A 21201-nucleotide genomic window follows, 5' to 3' on the forward strand; every position below is an offset into this window, starting at 1 on the left:
TAATTCCAGCTACTGGGGAGGCTGAAGCAAGAGAATGTCTTGAACCTGGGAGTTGGAGGTTGAAGTGAGCTGAGATCGTGCCACTGCACTCCAGCCTGGGCAACAAGAGCAAAGCTCCATCTCAAAAACACCACCACCAACACACAGAGAAATCTGAAATCTCTAACATAGATACCAGGCAGGGGTAGTGGTCATGGTATAGAGAATAGCATATTCTCACCATCAAAGGTGAAATTTCACAGGCCAATTAGGGTATCAATTTAAAATGATAGGGCCAGGGTCTCTTTTACATAAATCTGAGTCTGGCCTAGGAAACATCCTAGAAAAAAATTACTTGCCTGTGCCTCTGACATGGGCTGAACCACATCAATGGGGGTAGGGGACAAAAGCCAGTAAAGGATAAAATGATTCCTGTCTGATCGTGTCTTCAGTACCTAGTTCTCCCTCTTGATTTATACAGGAATGGTGGCAGCCATGACAGATAATGAGTTAAGATTAAAGAACTCAAGTGCCTGTGGCCCTGGGGCTTAGTAAAACTCTATTTCTTTTTTTTTTTCCTTTTCTTGAAACGGAGTTTCACTCGTTACCCAGGCTGGAGTGCAATGGCACGATCTCGGCTCACCGCAACCTCCGCCTCCTGGGTTCAGGCAATTCTCCTGCTTCAACCTCCTGAGTAGCTGGGATTACAGGCACACACCACCATGCCCAGCTAATTTTTTGTATTTTTAGTAGAGACGGGGTTTCACCACGTTGACCAGGATGGTCTTGATCTCTTGACCTCATGATCCACCCGCCTCGGCCTCCCAAAGTGCTGGGATTACAGGCTTGAGCCACCGCGCCCGGCAGAGTAAAACTCTATTTCAATAAAAACTAACATACTAGAAGTACTAGAAGAATGGTAACACTGGCAGCATAATTTAAAAATGTCCCTTAATCCCCACATAAAAACAGATCAATTTGAGAGTCAAAGCAAATTCTTGCTGACAACACAACAAGATTCAGAAACAAGGCATCTCTACAAACCACAAAATATAAGCAGTTGGGAAGGGATAAACTACCATCAGCAATAAGATCTCTGGATATGAGCAGGAGAGAAGACAGAATCAATCAATGAGATATGGGATACCTAAGATCAGGAGGATCCTAAAATAGCTACCAGGCAATCAGGGAGGCCAATGTATTAAGAGCAGTGAAACTTGGTGGGGTTGCCCATGCCAACAGCAGGTAAGAAACCCTAGGCACCCGGTAGGGCTAAAGGGACTGAAGTCATCTAGCCACTTTTGAGCTCTTCAAAACCAGCTCACAATAGCTCTCTGCGAGCACAAGGAGCCAAAGCAGGGGGGAAACTACCAGCAATGGAATATAAATTCTGCAAAAAATAAAAAAAAATTAAAGAAACAAGAAGACCCAAATGAAAGTGAACAAGAGGAATAGAGCCAGAAAATTACAGCAAGCTGCCATTTTTTAAACACTGCATGAAAACAACAGAAGGGGGGGCTCTGTAAAGTTAAAAATTCAAGAAAATTAAATTCACATAAAAACAAGCAAAAGCAAAGTACATTGTATAAACTTCATATAATGTTACAATTTTAAAAAGAGAATATGGAATAGAATAACACCCCTATAGGCAAGGACAGCAGAACAACAACTGAGCTCATAAAAAACAAAAGACCATAATGTACTATTTCAAAACATGTGAAAGTTATTATTACATCTAACCATAATAAAGAAATTATTAAATTATACCAGATAATAGACAGTAACATAAATCAGAAGCAAGAAAACTCAGAAATGAAGTGACAGACATAAATAATTTCAAAAATGAAGACTAAACCTGAAGCAATATAAAAGTAAGTGAACATGGCTGGCAATGTCTTAAGAAAAAGAGAGCCAGGTACAGTGGCTCACACCTGTAATCCCAGCACTTTGGGAGGCTGAGGTAGGAGGATCACAAGGTCAGAAGTTTGAGACCAGCCTGACCAACATAATGAAACCCCATTTCCACTAAAAATACAAAAATTAGCCAGGCGTAGTGACAGGCGCCTATAATGCCAGGTACTCAGGGGGCTGAGGCAGGAATCGCTTGACCCTGGGAAGCAGAGGTTGCAGTGAGCAAAGACCGCAACATTGCACTCCAGCCAGGGCAACACAGCGGGATTCCGCCTCAAAAAAAAAAAAAAAAAAAAAAAAAAAAAAGAAGAAGGAAAGAAAGAAAGAAGGGAAGGAAGGAAGGAAGGAAGGAAGGAAGGAAGGAAGGAAGGAAGGAAGGAAGGAAGGGAGGGAGGGAGGGAGGAAGGGAGGAAAGAAAAAGAGAAGTCAGAAGAAAACATTTAAAAGTCAAAAGAAAATATGAAAAGGATTAAGGAGAAAGTGACAAATATTAAAAACAGGCACTGGGCATGGTGACTCACACCTGTAATCCCAGTGATTTGGGAGGCCCAAGTAGGAGGACAGGAGTTTGAGACCAGCCTTGGCAATATAGCAAGACCCTGTCTCAACAAAAAATTAAAAATTAGCTGGGCAGGCCGGGCATGGTAGCTCACGCCCGTAATCCCAGCACTTTGGGAGGCCGAGGCGGGTGGATTGCCTGAGGTCAGGAGTTCGAGACTAGCCTGACCAACATAGTAAAACCCAGCCTCTACTAAAAATACAAAGAATTAGCTGGACGTCGTGGCGGGCGGCTGTAATCCCAGCTACTCAGGAAGCTGAGGCAGGAGAATCACTTGAACCTAGGAGGTGGAGGTTGTGGTGAGCCAAGATTTCGCCACTGCACTCCAGCCTGGGCAACAAGAGCAAGACTCCGTCTCAAAAAAAAATAAAAATAAAAATTGGTTGGGCATGATGGTATATGCCTATAGTCCCAGCTACTCGGGAGGCTGAGGCAGGAGAATTGCTTGAACGCGGGAGGCGCAGGCTGCAGTGAGCCGAGGTCGCGCCACTGCACTCCAGCCTGGCACCTGGTGACGGAGTGAGACTCTGTCTCAAAAAAAATAAAATACAAAAAAAAACAAAAAAAAAAAAAAAAAAGATAAAGAAGTAATTATAAGTCTGGACCCAGTGGCTTACGCCTGCAATCCCAGCACTTAGGTAGGCCAAGGCAGGTGGATCACTTGAAGTCAGGAGTCCGAGACCAGCCTGGCCAACATGGTGAAACCCTGTCTCTACTAAAAATACAAAAAAATTAGCCGGGTATGGTGGTGGGAGTCTGTGGTCCCAGCTACTTGGGAGGATGGGGCAGGAGGATCAGTTGAACCAGGGAGGCGAGGTTGCAGTGAGCCAAGATCATGCCACTGCACTCCAGCCTGGGCAAAGCGCAAGCCTCCATCTCAAAAAAAGAAAAAGAAGTAGTAATTATAGGATATTCTAATTTTGTCACCCTTGTGTCCTTGAGAACCAGAAATCAGTCTGAAAGGAAAGAGACAGAGATGGAAGAGTTGACATTAAATAAAAACTCTGTAATCCTGGGTTTAAATGAAAAATATCAGCATGTTGTATCATTATAACTTGTAAGGCATCATATATAATATTTCCCAGCTCTGTCCACTCCAGCTATAGATATTTTCACATCATTAGTATATAAATCAAGAGGCCCAGACATAAAAAACCGTCCAGCAGCAATGAGACTCAAATGTTCTAGATTATGCTCTTGAAATAACATTTCTCACTAGAAGAAACCAGGGATTTCAGAAGAAATGCTGATTATGCGTCTTTTCCAAGAAATGTACAAGATAAGGATGGAACACGTTGGCACAGAGATAGTAAGGAGACTATCAAAGATTCCCAAGATCATGTCAGAAGGACTCAAGAGCCAATAAGAGGCTCCTACTAACCAACGATGGGATAATCTGGCTCCAATAAGGATTAGGAATTGCAATTAGCTGAAATCCATCAAATAGGTTTTAAAAATACTCCAATGTATTATTTGAAAACTGGGTAAATAAAGGGAGGCAACCAAGCCTTTATTCTGTCTTTCCTATATAAACTGTGCAACTGGGTAACAAAACAGTAGGTGACAGACAGCACTACCATATAAAATTATTCCAGCTAATAGGCCGGCTGTGGTGGCTCATGCCTGTAATCCCAGCACTTTGGGAGGCCAAGGCGGCCAGATCACGAGGTCAGGAGTTTGAGACCAGCATGGCCAACATGGTAAAACCCTGTCTTTAATAAAGATACAAAAAGTTAGCTGGGTGGAGTAGCGCACACCTGTAATACCAACTATTCATGAGGCAGAGGTTGCAGTGAGCTGAGCTCATGCCACTGCACTCCAGCCTAGTGACAGAGTGAGACTCTATCTCCAAAAAAAAAAAAAAAAAAAAAAAAAATTATCCCAGCTAATAAATGAAAATGGAATCCAATAATTAAAATCTTACAATTTTGAAAGTCTCAAGGAATTAATAGATATATGCTAAAAAAATTTTTTTAAAGAACAAAAATCAGGTATTATATACTTCCTGATAAAACTATCCTATACCACCTGTAATCACGCCCAAATGGAACAGACCTGATCCTCATCAAACCTCTGGATCCAGCTGCTAATGCACAAGAAACACAGGAGTCAGAGGCACATCTTTAACTATACTACACAATCAATAAAATCCAGATTGCAGTACACTATCTAGGTCAATTCTATGGCTTAGAATCAACAACAAAGAAAATCTAGGAAAATAAAGCAATGCAGGGAGAGATCTACATATTATTTTCTAATACATTCGGAAGACATATCATATGCATAATTAAACTATAGTGTACAGATATTCACACCTGGGTGACAAAATTATAATGGAATACAATTACTGTATATCGAAATAGTGATTGACAACTTAGGGAAAGAAGAAACTGTCATTGCAGAGGACCTCGAAGACAGCTGGCCATGTCCTATTTCTTGACCTGAGAGGTAGTTACACATTATAATTCATTAAGCTATACATATGTTTTGAGCAGTTGTATGTGTGTTATATTCTACAATCAAAAGGTTTTTAAAAAGAAAACACTAATCACATATATATCACCTGTATTCTGCTTAGAAAAAGGCATCAACTCCTATAATCCCAGCACTTTGGGAGGCCGAGGCGGGTGGATCATGAGGTCAAGAGATTGAGACCATCCTGGCCACCATGGTAAAACCCTGTCTCTACTAAAAAAATACAAAAATTAGCCAGGAGTGGTGGCGCGCGCATGTAGTCCCAGCTACTCGGGAGGCTGAGGCAGGAGAATTGCTTGAACCCAGGAGGCAGAGGTTGCAGTGAGCCAAGATCGTGCCATTGCACTCCAGCCTGGTGCCTGGTGACAGAGCGAGACTCTGTCTCCAAAAAAAAGAAAAAGAAAAAGGTATCAGCTAAAGCTGTGGCAGCCACAGGAAGAAGCTCAGGAGAAGGGACACGCATCTAAAGGACAAGTCCAGTCAGGATAAAGGTGAACTTTCTGACTCAGACTTCAGCTGGAGACCAGATGCCACAGATGCATACATGAGCAGATAAAAGATGGATTTTTACCAAAGCTCACAAATTTACACATTCCATAATTATGGGGCTTCTAGCTAAAAGACAAAATAGCATCCAAACAGAAAGAACTAAATTAGAAAATGTATGTAAGAAAACAGAAACATAATATAAGAAAGCAGCTGGAACTGTCACTGCATTCTACAAAAGGAAGAATATCTGCTTAGCACATAACAGATCATCCCTTCCCAGTCTGGGTTGATCAGAATGATGACATCCTTGGATTAAGAATGTAGCCCAGCAAACTAAAATTTAAGAACAATTCAGAAATATAAGAAGCAAAAAACATTGATGAGGGAACTTGCATTAACTCATACTCATAATAAATGCCACAGACATAAAGTTTCTGAAGTCTGAAAAGTCTTAAAGGAGTCTTCATTCCCCTCTTCTCTCACACATCAAACCCCAAGCTGAAAACCAGGAAATCCCAGACCTCCTGTCTTCAACTGTCCTCTATAGAAAATTACACAGGAAAAGTTTAAGCACAGGTTTCAAAATTATGAAGGCTTGGGTTCAAAATCTGGCTCTTGTATGTGACCTTAGGAAAATTACTGAACATCTCTGAGCCTCTATTCCCAATCTGCAGAACTAGAATCATTTCTGTCTTCCCTTACAAGGTAACACTACAAGGAGTTCTTCCATCCCCAGTACATCTAATAATTACCTGAAATTATTCCACTCACTTCTAACTGTTCTCTATCTACACATGGCTGACAGCAAAAACACATTTTTGTTGCGAAGCAGATAAATGCTGCTTTTTAACTTCACATCCCTCCCCTCTACCACTACTCTGATAGCATTCTGGGTCAGACCTCTCATACAGTTCATGTAACCTGTCTCAGTAGCTTCCCAATTTGTACTATCTCTAATCTTTCTTAAAGAGTAATTCTGGTCATGTACTCATCTGCTAAAAAGCCATCATGGTTCCCCAATGACGAAGACATAAAATCTAGCTTCTCAGCTTTTAGAGCTCAGCACACCTTTCCAGTTCTATTTCTAACCACTCTCTTTACCAAACCAAGCTAGACTCCAATACTCAACAAAAATATTCTGCCTCTATTCTTTGTCTAAAAAGTTTTTCTATTCTCCAAATTATTTTCAACCTTGTGAGTCCCACCCTAAAAAGCTCCTACTTTGACTAAGTCCTTCCCTCAGAAACCATTCTCACACTTCCCCAAGCCCTATTCTCTGCAGGGTATGTTGGGACCCGAAAGGCATTGCTCACTTTGAACTACTCTGTGTGCAGATGCCATATCTTATTCATATTCTTACATTCAACAAACACATATTAAGTTCCCACTGTGTGATGCACTGTAAAGCCCTGAAGCTATAGCACTAAACAAAACAGGCAGATGTCTCTCCCATCATGGAACTGGCCATTCTTGATGAGGAGACTGATTTATTTCCTTTTCCTCCTGCACAATGGATTGTTCTTCATACAGTATTTATTTAATAAATGCTGGCTGAATTTAATAAAAACATTTCAAAAGACCAATTAACACATGGGGAAATTTAAAGTAAATCACTGGAAACTCTCATTTATACTCTAACCTGGAAATCAGATATATTCTAGCAGGGGTTCTCTTTTTCAGAAACACGTCTAAATGTTCGAATTCATCAAAAGTCCCTCAAAGTGCCTGGGCTGGAGAAGTCCCCAGGCCTACTCTTCCCAAACCCCCCATCGAAGGAAAGTCGCCTCATCCAGTCTCTTTGGGTGGCCATGCTTGCTTTTATGTGACTCTGGCCTAGGGCTTCCCACTTACTGTATGAGGAGTGACCCACTGACCCAAAAGGCAGCCAAATCTTGAGCAGACAAAAACACATACGGTACAGGATAAAAATATAATCTCGCCCAAATTCTGTCGGTTTAAAATAATGGCAACTAAGTAATATTAGGAAAAGAAAGATGCAAGATGCCGAACAAAATCTTTATGAAATACTTTTGATCATGAACTCATCTGCTAAATCATCTCTCAAGTAGAAACAGGAGCCCAGAGCTTCTCTCACAGAACCTCCCTTTGGACATCTTCCATAGTGATCCCCCAAAATGTTCTACCTTAAAACATGACTTAAGTAACTATTGACCAAGGCCGGCACAGTGGCCCACACCTATAATCCCAGCACTTTGGGAGGCCAAGGCAGGCGGATCACTTGAGGTCAGGAGTTTAAGATCAGCCTGGCCAACATGGTGAAACCTTGTCTCCACTAAAAATACAAAAATTAGCTGGATGTGGTGGCAGGCAGCTGTAATCACTTGAACTGGGAGGGTGGAGGTTGCAGTGAGCTGGGTTGGTGCCACTGCACTCCAGCCTGGGCAACAGACAAAACTCCGTCTCAAAAAACAAACAAAAATGACTGACAAGGCCAGGCATGGTGGCTCATGACTGTAATCCCAGCACTTTGGAAGGCTGAGGTGGGCAGGAGGTCAGGAGTTCTAGACCAGCCTGACCAACATGGTAAAACCCCGTCTCCACTGAAAATACAAAAGTTATTCGGGCATGATGGTACACACCAGTAATCCCACCTGCTTGTGAGGCTGAGGCAGGAGAATCCGTTGAACCCGGGAGGTGGAAGTTGCAGTGAGTCAAGATCATACCACTGCACTCCAGCATGGGTGACAGAGTAAGACCCTGTCTTAAAAAACAAAACAAAAAACTACTGACAAGATAAAAACTAAATAATCAGTTTGCTAAATTCCAAGTATTTACTCACATTTTTATTCATTCCTTTGGCGCCCTATTTACTGAATATCTAACTAAGTGCTAGGTCCTATGATAGTCACAGCATAAGACAAATTAGGTCTTGCTCTCAAATTTATTTTATTAGAGAAAGGCAAGCAAGAATGGGGCCCTCCAGTTCTCCCACTTTCTTTGTGCTGACTGAGAAACACAGGATGCTTTTATAGTTCTGTGACTTGGACAGCTGCAAGTTTTGCCTTGAAGGCTTGAGCCCAAGCTGAGGGCTTAGACATTCCCAGGCACTGCTGAAACACTGCAAGATCAAATGTGGCAAAACTCACAGAAGTTGGCTCCGATCATGAATCCAATTCCTTAAACCCTCAAATAAACTCTATAACCTGACCTCTCCTCATGGACACACCTAAGTAGAATGTCTCTTGTCTCAATGTCTATTGCAAGTGTGGCACAGCCCTTTGTGTCTAAGTTCCCCTAATAAATGCTTTCTTATTTAGTGCTTCTGTTTAGTGCTTCTTTCTTTGGAATCCTAATCAGCACTATCTCAGGATTAAGTCAGTCCCCTTGCAGGAACACTCCTACCACCATGGCTTTTTGGGTAAATCCAACTGAGGGCTAGCCAGACAGAACAAGTAAACAAATAAACTAACAAGGTAATTTTGGATGATAATCAGTGCTATAAAAACAGTAAAGACATTAAAACTGGGCAGTATCTTAGAAAATGACTAAGAAGGAAAAGGGGTGGGGCCTGAATAAAATGGTAAGAAAAACCTCCCAGAATAGGTGCCATTCAAGCTGAGACCTGATGGAAAACTAGCCAATCACTCAGAGATACAGAACAAAGCCATCAAATAAAGAAAAAAAATAGAGTCCACAATCCACACTGAACAGTACTATGGACCACAAAGAATGTCAGAAATGTTTAAACTATTTTCTCCCTCAAGAGGTTTAAATTGCATTTCGGGAGGTAAATTAACTCAGAAACAAATTTTATGAAACTGTAGACACTTAAGCTGAAGGCCAGAGATGCCCTGAGGACAAAGGGAAAAATGTGAACTGTCCTGTAGCCCACCAGTCATGTTCCCTCAAAGGCCAAGCCAGTGCCTCATTCTGGTACGTATGCTGCTGGAAACAGTACACAAACTATGCCTTTAAGCTTTCCAAACTGGAACCTGAAATTTTAAAAATTTTCATTAGTCCACACTTAGGAAATATGAATGCTTCTAGGCACACTGCCAATTTGCTGTTCTGGAAAATCTAGTCCTTGAATTACATTTCTTTTACTTATCTGTGAGGTTCCTTGACTTCTTCCCATTCTTAAAGCCTTCTCAGCCACGCTGATTCACAGCTGCTGCTTCCCTCCCAGAAACCACATGCTTGCTCTCACCCAGAATACTCTAGCAGTTTCTTTTTCTAGAAACAGCTGAAGAACTGCTGAGTAGAAAGAGTCTGCAAACTATCCTGACTGCACTGCATCATTCCATCAGTGTGTGGAGCAACTGAAAAGTGACTTGGTTAAGAACTGGGCACGCGCTTCCCAAATGTTTGTTCACTAGAAAGAGGAAAGCCAGCAGACTTCTTCCAACTGAGACTCTCAAGAGAAGGCTGCAAGAGATTTCTGTGGCACTGCCATCAGATCCACTACACCATGTCCCAGCCTCCATGGGGCAACAAGAAAGTAAAGATCAAACCAACTGAGCTGCCAGATAAGGTACATCTTTCTCTATAAATAATTTAATGGTTTGAAGAGGGTTTTCTGGGATAAAACAAGTGGAAAAGTTACATATTGTACAAAGAGAATGGTCAAGAGAAAGATGGTCTAAAAGCAAGAAAAATCTCGACCCTCCCAGAAGCCACTGGCTGTTTTTGACCACCCACTGACAGTATGGCAAATGGCCATCAGCACTCCTTTTGCTTTTTTTTTTTTTTTTTTATTCAGTTTTTATGCTCTTAGATGGAAATCTAAGTACCATAACCTATTTTCAATGCAAAATGCAAAACTGTCGTTACAGCCAATTAATGAACCCTGCCCCCAACATGTACGCACAATCCAAATCCAGTTAGTGACTAAAAATTATCCATAGAATGACAACTCCAGGACAAACACCATGACTAAACCAAAAAGACTTAGGAATACCAGTTTCTACACCTAGAATCCACCCCTTTCATACCTAAACCAACTCCAAATTCTCCTCCTTAACATTACCAACTGACAGTTTCCGCCACGGCATGCTTCCTTTGCATTGCACACTTCCTATGCCAAATGCACTGCTTTCTTGTGAAAGACATCTGTCTTATGCCCTCCCCCCACCCCAAAGAAATCTGCAGATGCTGAGGGTAAGAACTCAGATCCTGTCTTAAAGATGCTGCTACCATTCATTCTTTATTTAATCCCTTCCTCTAAAGGTGCCTGGTACAAAACAATACGTAAGGTTTGACTTAACACACTGAAAGGAAACACAGATTTTTATAGCAGGAAAAAACGCTGCAATGTGAAGTAGTACATTTATAGTAAGGACATTTTGTAGTACTTCCCTCCTCAATGAAAAGGGACAGAGAAATAAAACTGAAAACATAAACAGTTCAACTAAATCACAGGCCATTTCTTTCTTACCAACTTGTCTTTAAAACCCTCCCTACTATTTCCACCCTAAATGCATTTATGTGATGCAAGATATAATAGGCTCTTGCCATTCCAAACCAGTAAAAGGTACTCCCCAACCCCTTAAAGACAGGGTCTCTCTCTGTCACCCAGGCTGGAGTGCACTGGTGTGATCTTGGTTCATGGCAGTCTTGACCTCCCCAGGCTCATGCAACCCCCCAACCATGTCTGGCTAATTTTTGTGCTTTTTGCAGAGATTGGGTTTCACCATGTTGCCCAGGCTTACCTCAAACTCCTGGGCTCTAGTGATCCACTCACTTCGGCCTCCCAAAGTGCTGGGATTTACAGGCATAAGCCACTGCACCCAGCCTAAAAATATACCTTTTAAAAGCCATCTTTGGCTGGTGTGGTGGTTTATGCCTATAATCTTAGCACTTTGGGAGGCCTGACTGGGAGGAACGCTTGAGGCCAGGAATTCAAAACCAGCCTGGTAAACATAGTGAGACCCCATCTCAAAACAAAAAAGTCATCTTTGCACAGAGTTCTACTTCTACATCCTATCCCAGGAAAATTAAACTTAATAATATTTGCATGGAGATAATCTATGTTTGTTTAAGAAAATGAAGTGTAATTCAATTCATAGATTTAGTTCTAACTCATTAAAATCCTCAAAACTACATTGAGATACCATCTCACGCCAGTTAGAATGGCGATCATTAAAAAATCTGGAGACAACACATGCTGGAGAGGATGTGGAGAAATAGGAACACTTTTACACTGTTGGTGGTAGAGTAAATTAGTTCAACCATTGTGGAAGACAGTGTGGCGATTCCTCAAGGAACTATACATAGAAATTCCATTTGACCCAGCAATCCCATGACTGGGTATATATCCAAAGGATTATAAATCATTCTACTATAAGGACACGTGCACACGAATGTTCACTGCAGCACTGTTTACAATAGCAAAGACCTGGAACCAACCCAAATGCCCATCAATGATAGACAGGACAGGGAAAATGTGGCACATATACACCATGGAATACTATGTAGCCATCAAAAATGATGAGTTCGTGTCCTTTGTAGGGACATGGATGAACCTGGAAACCATCATTCTCAGCAAACTGACACAAGAACAGAAAATCAAACACCGCATGTTCTCACTCATAGGTGGGTGTCGAACAATGAGAACACATGGACACAGGGAGGGGAGCATCACACACTGGGGTCTATAGGGGGGAAATAGGGGAGGAACTGCAGCGGGTGGGGAGTTGGGGAGAGATAGCATGGGAAGAAATGCCAGATATAGGTGATGGGGAGGAACGCAGCACATCACACTGCCATGTGTGTACCTATGCAACAATCTTGCATATTCTTCACATGTACCCCAAAACCTAAAATGCAATAAAAAAAAATACAAATACACATAGAACATGTTGAAACTGTTCTTTCCCACAATCACCATATAATCTCATCTGCTTTGGTATTCTTAGCATGTTTTTCCATCTGAAATATGCAATAGTTCTCCTAATCCCAAGAAATGGCTACAACCCTGGGGTCATTACTACTTAGGAACTGGGCTGTTTGTGGATCTCATTCTGTGCTGAATGGTGCTGACTGGTTTTAGACATGTCCAACTGTGGATGGGAGTGCTTCTTCCCCACTCAACTTCCATTCTCCCCATTTTCTGTAATAACAGAGCACCTATCTTACTGGAGCACAGTAAACCAAGGTTGTTAGGCAGGGCTACTGGAAAAGCTCTGGAATGGGTCTATAATAGCTTTTGCTATGTGCCCCTCTAATAAGGTTCAGCTGTGTCCCCACCCAAATCTCATATTGAATTGTAGCTACCATAATTCCCACGAGTCATAGGCGAGACCCAGTGGGAGCTGATTCAACCATGTGGGTGTGTCTTTCCTGTGCTGTTCTTGTGATAGTAAGTCTCACCAGACCTGACAGTTTTATAAAGGGTAATTCCCCTGCACATATTCTCTTGCCTGCCGCTATGTAAGACGTAACTTTGCTCCTTATTTGCCTTCTGCCATGATTTTGAGGCCTCCCGAGACATGTGGAACTGAGTCAATTAAACCTCTTTCCTTTTTAAATTACCCAGTTTCAGGTATGGCTTTATTAGCACATGAGAACAGAGTAATACACCCTCCTTCAGCTGCCTGGCTGGGGTGGATGGCCAGTGTCCCCAAAAGTTACTTTCAGCTTTTGTATTCATCTCCTGGTGGACTGGTAGCAGCAAATATTCATGTTTGTGAGCCACCATTTGAATAGCACTGGTCTACAGCATGGACTTGAGGGGCTGTAGCTCCAGCCACTATCTGGGACCATGGAGAGACCTTGAGAAGAAAACCATGCACTGGGGGAGATAGGAGGAGACTAGACACCTGAGGTCTAGGTCACTCTACCAACCCTGGGTGGCACACCATGAAAACACTTTGTTTTATCTGAGAACATAGATGTTTATCTTAAACAATTATGATTTGGGGTTATATAATAAACAGCCAATCCCAACAACAACTGATGTTCCTACATGTGTAGACCACTGCAAAAATGTCATAGCACTACATTACTGCTTTTTATTCTCACATGAGAATAACCCTAGGAAGCATGCAGCATGGGTATCATCTTCATTTGACAGCTATGGAAACTAAAAGATTAAAGAGCTTATCTAAAGTAACAAAGCCAGCCAAGTATAGAACTGAAAACAAAAGCCAGCTAGGTACTCTTTCCATAAGAATAACTCACCTTTCCATGAAGTGAAATCACCTCATCACGATTGTACATAAACTACACTGTAAATGATCAGAGGTGGGTACTTGCAACAAACTACATAAAATGTGTATGCCACTGGGTAGAAAGATACAACAAAAATGTCACAGTCAACTAGTTAATATAAAATCAGATTTAATGGCTACAGTGAGAATGTACTGCATTTTACAGTGGTAACGAAGCATTTGTGAAAAGTAGACAGAGGGGCAGAAAACACAGGCAATTTTTATAATAATTTAGCTAGCAACAGAGCAACTGAACTGTAAGCAAATACTATATATAACATACAGTCTCAACATTTGAGCCTCTACATATAACATATAGTCTCAACTAATATTGGATATAAATACAAATAATCTGTCAATAAATAATAATGTTTAAATTAGTTTGAATAATAATGTCATGGTGAATAGCAACATACTGTCACTTGGCATAAATAAGACTTCTGAGAACCACCGGCAATCAGATGTGTTTTGAACCATTCTTTTGGTGCTAAAGAAGGTTGGCAGATAGCCATCCCCACTCACTTCCAGGAGGCCCTGGTGAGCAAAAACATATTATTAAAAAGCTGCAGAGGCCAGACACAGTGGCTCACAACTATAATCCCAATGCTTTGTGAGGCCCAGGTAGGAGGATCATTTGAGGCCAGGAATCTGATACAAGCCTGGGCAATGCAGTGAGACTTCACCTCTACAAAACCTTACAAAACTAGTCAGGTGTGGCAGGATATGCCTGTGGTCTCAGTTACTCAAAATGCTGAGGCGGGAGGAATGCTTGAGCCCAGGAGGTCGAGGCTGCAGTGCACTATGATCACACCATTCATTCCAGCCTCGGTGACAGAGCAATATTGTGTCTTTAAAAAAAAAAAAAACCATTGGTTTGGATCGGCCATGTCATTGTCATCTGTGATTGAACTAATTTTTCTCTAGGCAAGCTTTATTTGCCTATGTGGATATCAACCATTTTATTTCATCTGAAAAAAATGCTGAAGTATTTCCCATATCCATACTTAACTACTAAACAGAAAAGTCATACTTTCCATTAAATGCCAATTAAAAGGCTCTTCTGTTGTCCTGAATATTTTGTTACATTTTTAAAAGTACACATACACACAAGAAAAATTTGGACAAACTTCAATGTATTTTATTATGTGTATTTAACCTGTCATATTTTCCCTTCAGATACAACCTAATTGCCAAAGAAAAAAGCCGAAAAGACGTGTTTAAGCAGTATTTAATTGCTCCTAGCATTTAAACAAGCTGTAAAAATCATTAAAGATCATTAGTGAATGTGAGTTCTTAAAATGCCTATCCACTAGTACACTATACAAAAACAATTAACGGAAGCAGGAGTAGTTAGAGAGATTTGGTAAAGACATAGATATTTAAAAAAGGATGCATCAACTCAAATAATATAGAAAAGAAGAAGAGCAATTCCCACTAACTCTGCAAATGACCCTCAACCCTTACCCAGGCACAAGGCTACAATGAAGAAAGGAAGCTTTAGGGTGACTCCTTCAGGGCACTAATCCCCAAAAGTTTACACCAGCTCAGGCCTCAGCCAACTACAGGCCCACAGGCCATGTCCAGACACCACCTGGACTATAGTGACCCACTAGAAATAAAGTGATCCAGTAAAATAATGTTTTATTGAAACACAGCTAAGCAGTCACGCTCATTTGTTTACAAACCGTCTATGGCTCAGCTGAGTAGCTGGCATAGAGAAAATACAACTGAAAACACTTACTATCTGGCCTCTAATAGGAAAAGCTTGCTGTTCCTGAGGACAAAAAGCATCTGTCAATAGTAAGAATGTTAGGAATCAGCTGGCTGAACAGCAGCAAAAAACAGGATGGCTCTCCTCTAGAAACTGGTAGGAGTGAGCTTTCTTCATCATAAACACTTTGGTGTGTATACACATGTAGTCTTAATTCATGAGACATAAGATTTGTCTTTTAAAAAGCTGACACAAATACAAAACAACTCCAATCAGTTTGTCAGACACAAGTCAGAATATGACATTAAAATCTAGCGAATTGCACTGATATTTTCCGTTTCTTACAGACAAACCTAGTCTGTAGGAAAACAAATTTCTCTTTCTCTCTCTCTTTTTATTTTCCTTTCAACTTAACTGAGACAGGGGCTTTGCTCTGTTACCCAGGATGGAGTGCAGTAGTACAATCATAGCTCACTATAACCTGGACCTCCTATGCTCAAGCAATTCTCTTGTGTGTACCTCCCAAGTAGTTGGGACTATAGCCACAAGCTACCATGCCTGGCTCTTTTTTTTTTGGGGGGGTGGGGGGGTGGGGGGCAGGGAGAGGAGTGTAGAGACAAGGTCTAACTATGTTGGAAGGAGTGGTCTCAAACTCCTGGCCTCAAGTGATCCTCCCATCTCCAACTCCCCAAAGTGCCGGGATTACAGGTGTGAGCTACCACGCTTGGCCAGAAAACAATTTTCTCTAATGAATTAACTGAAAAGATTTACCACACAGTGTGACTATCTTTAGAAACAGCACTGATAAAGGATACCTGGTGGTGTTCAAGTACAACCCTTGCCAAGACCTGTGAGAAATTTCATCTTTAATAATCCTTAAGGAAGGTCAGAAGCATTAACATGACAGATGGCCATGGCATGAGCCAATAAAAGGAAAAGTTAACTGGGTTTTCTCTCTTATATGTAGTTAAAATAGCAAATGCTTAATAATTTAATTTGTACTGATGCTATTATTATTATTATTATTATTATTATTATTATTTGAGACAGGGACTTGCTCTGTCACCTAGGCCAGAGTGGAGTGGCATAATCATGGCTCACTGCAGCCTCAATCTCCCAGGTTCAACTGATCCTCTGGCCTCAGCCTTCTAAGCAGCTGGGACTACAGCTGTGCACCACGATGCCCAGCTAACTCTTATATATATTACTTATAGCAATGGGGTGGTGGGGGATTGCCATGTTGCCCAGGCAGGTCTCGAACTCCTGAACTCAAGCAATCCACCTGCTGCCTCAGCCTTTCAAAGTGCCAGGATTATAGGTGTTAGCCACTGTGTCCCACCCCGATGATAATTTTTAAATGGACATTTGAATTCTCAAAGTAATTCATGCTGCCCCTTGTTAAACCAGGTCACTGAAATGAAACTGTACAATAAGCCAATGGGAAGGAAAAAATATGAGATTGGAAAACAGAATGAAAATCCACGCTAAAATTTCATAACTAAAACATGTAGATAGAAAAGAATTTTTAGCTGACAATGTGCTAAGAACCCCCCAACCTATGTCTGCTGTCATGGGGAGGGAATAAGGTCCACAGTGCAGGCTTTCCCTGTCAGGTTCGCAGCCCTGTTATATATGAATGTGCACACACACGAGACAAGATCTCATCTGGACAACAGTCAAGTCTCTAAAGCAAGGGAGTTCAATTAATTTTTCAAATAACATTTCACTGGATTTTTTTTTTTAAATGATCAATCCTGTTGACAGTTTTCCAGTCCATCTTCTAGAAGAACTCATTACTCAACTAACTGCCTAGTATTCAGCTGTGACTGTGAGGATGGATAACTATATTTCCTTAAGAAACAGCAGGAAGGTACCATTTCATCCAAGCAGAAAATAAGACCAACAGTTGTCCAGGTCTCAGTGGTTCTGCATTTCTTCCTAAAAGAGCAATATGTCTCTTGACATCTCTTCCCCGCCTCATGGGGTTGGGGGAAGCAATATGCTCAGAAAAATTCTAACTACTCCAGGCAGCTTAAAAAAACAAGCTGAGTGCTCACTTTGGCAGCACATATACTAAAATTGGAACGATATAGAGAAGATTAGCACGGCCCCTGCGCAAGGATGACACGCAAATTCGTGAAGCGTTCTATATTTTTGAATTGAAAAAAAAAAAAAAAGCTGAAAACCCTAGATGTGTTCTCCACAGTACTGTGATAGAACACAAGGATGTATTCAAAAGACTTCCTTGCTAGAATTATAAACTGTACAGCAAGCTAGCCTGCTGTACTGCCACCTCGCTCTTGCTCCCAGACTACCTCCCATGGACTAGGCAGGAACACACAAGCTGTGAATCTGGTAGGGGAAAAAGAAGACAACTCAGAATACACTAAACAGAAGAGAAAATAGTTAACCACCTATGAGAAGATAGAGCTGACTCCAGCAGGTGACAGGTGGGATATGAAGGGCATTCCCAGCTCTCTAGCATAAGCAACATCACGGAGCTGGGTGCTGGATGGGTGGCAACATTCTGAAACAGCACAGTTCTCTCCAGTGACTCTCACACAGGAACGGGACCTGATTCTTCTTCTCCCAGAACAGACTTCCCTCACCCCACAGCCTCTCGTGACAGCTGGACACCCACCAGGGCTAGATTCCACACCAGAAACCAAGCCCAATGCTCTGTTACTAGAAGTTGACCACCTGGATTTCAGACTACTGTTTCTTTCTGCCCTTTGCTCATCAGTCTCCCTTCCCTCTCAACCCTCTCCCCTCAATGCCAGAGAAAAGGATTTTTAAATCTGATGAGTTTTTCAGGGAAGCAGAAATGTGAAATTACAATGTTCTTTAGCCTCACCTCATGGTTTTGCTACAGAGACCAATGTCTCCTAACACAGCTTTGTCTATACTCTTCCTGAGGCTGAACCAAAAAATGTTTCATCAACAGTACTGTCTTCACCAGCAGAATGTAGATATACACCAGCACTGACTTTGAAACACTGAAGTAAAGAGTCTTATCTCTCCTCAGACAGAAGGCAGAAGGCACCAAACTTCACCCAGCAGATTGCATTTGTGCTGTTCCAAGTGACAAGCCCAGTAAGCACTGCCTACGACAGGACCTCCTGCAGAACTTCTCCGGCCTGGTGAACAGCAGCAAGAGGTTACCCTTGGAGGCTTGTCCTTCCCTTTGCTCCCTGGCCGTCACACTACACTGGGAGGAGACACGATGAGCACCCAAATGACACAGTGACCATTTCTGTTGGTCATGGAAGCTCACGAGATGGGCTGTTTTCCTTTTTCAATCAAGGAGCTGAAATCCTACCTGCCACCTACCCGCCACTGAACAAATTAACAACCCCAACCCCGTCCATGGTTAAAATCGACGAAAAAAAGCAAGCCCAACTTCTTGTATAACTTCCTTCATAAGGGAAAAACATAAAGTTCAATGTATGTTAATCAAGTGTCAGGTCAACGTACCATGCAAACATATCTGGTGTTTGCTAAGGCCAATGCTAAAGTAAACTGTTAAACACAGAGAATATGAGGAAAAGCAAAGTTTAAAAAAAAAATGTATAGATGCCCAACCCTCTTTTAATAATTCCAAAAAACACAAGCTACTTAGGCAAAAATAAATCACAAATCTATTCAAGAGCACTGTAAAATGGAAGGGAATTATCCAAAGGGATTCATCAGTTACTGACTAATTTTAATACGAAATGCCTCACAAATCTCCCTGTGCCACCGACAAATCACCAGCTGAGGCAAATCCCAGATAATGAAACATTGTAAGACGGGCTCTTTTTAATAATTTAGCCCATCAAGGAGTGAGTATTGATTCTTATTTTCAGCAGAAGGAGAGAGTGTTATCTCCAGCCTTACAGCTCCGTGACAACATCAGAGAATTTAATCACAGAGCCTTTTCTGCCATGCAATCCTTAAACTACCACCTAGGATTCTGTGCCATTTCTCTCCCATCTGTAGAGAAATTCCTGGTCCCATGGATGTGTCTTCCTACTTAAACAAGAGTAACCATACTAAATGGTTGGCTGTGTCCCAGCCCAATCTTACCTTGAACTGTAATAATCCCCATGTGTCAACGGTAGGGCTGGTAAAGATAACTATGACATGAGGGCAGTTTCCCTCATACTGTTCTCATGGTAGAGAATACGTCTCACAAGATCTGATGGTTTCATAAATGGGAATTTCTCTGCACAAGCTCTCTTGCCTGCTGCCATTTAAGATGTACCTTTGCTTCTCCTTTGTCTTCCACCATGATGGTGAGGCCTCCCAGCCATGTGGAACTCTTGAGTCTGTTAAGCTTCTTTCCTTTATAAATCACCCAGTCCCCTGTATGTCTTAATTAGCGGTGTGAGAACAGACTAATACACCACAGCAGCACTTCAAGTCCTATAGATTAAACATATCTATCTGTCAATTGCCATTTGCCAGCTGTTTTTCTTTAAAAAAATTTTTTAACAATGCATCGGATATCTTTGTGCATCCCCAGCTTGTTTGTTAACAAATCTGCTCAGTACTTAAGAGCAGATTGATAATCATAATAATAGCTGTGCCAATTCTCTGGACATCTGTGGATATTTGTAATATATCCAAGACAATGCTAGTAACAAAAGAAAAAACCAGGGGGAAGTGAGATAGCAATCAGTTGTTATTTCCTTATCCTGACATAGGAAGATCAGAAAGCCCCCACCTTCCAGGGAAAATTAACCAAATACTAAGTTTAGCAGTAATACTAATTCAAGAGTATCTCTGCATCCTTAAATACTAGAAAAACACTCAAAACACAGAAAAAATTTTAAACTGAAAATCCAATAATTTTTAATTCAAGTACAAATCAAACTACATCCCTGAGAGAATGTTCCTCAATCCAGTTACACTACCCTATTGTTCATTTCCACTCTGTTGCTGTGAATAATTAGTACCCCCTTCCAGGTAGTGGGGGAGTACGGACTGCCTGACAGTGGGTGTTACTGTGGTGAAAGACTGTTTGAGAGTGAGGGGTGGGAGCAGCCATTTATGCTGCTAATTTGCCTTAAGATGCTATTCCCAAACATCCTTCCATGATCCTTTAGATCAAGATACCTTAATCTCAACTGCCTTCATGTCCAAGGTCAAAACACACATACACACTCTCTCTCTCTCTCTCTCTCACACACACACACACACACACACACACACACACACACACACACCCCTTCTATTAGAGAGGACCAAAGGCATCTGACAGCTGCCTTTTTAGGTCCTTCTGCCTTTCCATCCAAACTATCCATCGTTACAAGGCCCTGTGGCAGTACAGCAGTGCTCTCCATTCTAATCAGGCATCAAGGAGAAACTTTGCTGTCTCTAGGCTTCAACCAAAGGCAGCAGCCTCACAACAAATGGTACCCCTCATGTGGCAATCACTTACCTGTTGTAAAAGCACAGTAAGCTTCCCTCTAATAAAAACTCAAGAGGCCAAAAATAGCATTACAGGCCAGACATAAAGAAATGAAAAGCAAAACATAATAAAACAGTCTCATGCTATGTTCACCACAAAATGTATAGCACGTATATGTAATGTATATGTTTTATGAGTTATAGAAGCCCATAAGTATTCTAACAGTTCAGGAAAAAAAAAAAAAAGAAAAAGAAAAATGAAACTTGAGCTCTATATTGATGTCTACTCGCTAAAATTACTAACGCTATAGCCAGGAATACTCATTTGGTTCCGTGCCCCTCTACACGGGAGGTAGAAAATTACATGATAAGACCAGACCAGACACCTAACAGTCACTTCCTTAAAAAAGAAAAAAACAACAAACACACAGCAGATTTTCCTGGCTAGTATTGGCCAGTCTTTCTCTTGACAGTATCAAGTGCTATCCTTTGTCTTTTTTTTTTTTTTTTTTTTTTTT

The 21201-nt window shown here is 41.4% G+C and overlaps 1 protein-coding gene and 1 non-coding gene across 4 annotated transcripts in view; one reads left to right on the forward strand and one right to left on the reverse strand.

Annotated features, from left to right (window-relative positions):
* RERE (arginine-glutamic acid dipeptide repeats) overlaps positions 1-21201 on the reverse strand; it is a 468771-nt gene that overhangs the window by 229097 nt on the left and 218473 nt on the right. The window lies entirely within an intron of this gene.
* On the forward strand, positions 17342-17448 carry LOC119466918. Its single transcript, XR_005195426.1, has one exon. It is a non-coding gene; the product is annotated as a U6 spliceosomal RNA (small nuclear RNA).

This window comes from Cebus imitator, unplaced genomic scaffold (assembly GCF_001604975.1).
Source record: "Cebus imitator isolate Cc_AM_T3 unplaced genomic scaffold, Cebus_imitator-1.0 Scaffold240, whole genome shotgun sequence".
In the NCBI taxonomy this organism is placed as follows: domain Eukaryota; kingdom Metazoa; phylum Chordata; class Mammalia; order Primates; family Cebidae; genus Cebus; species Cebus imitator.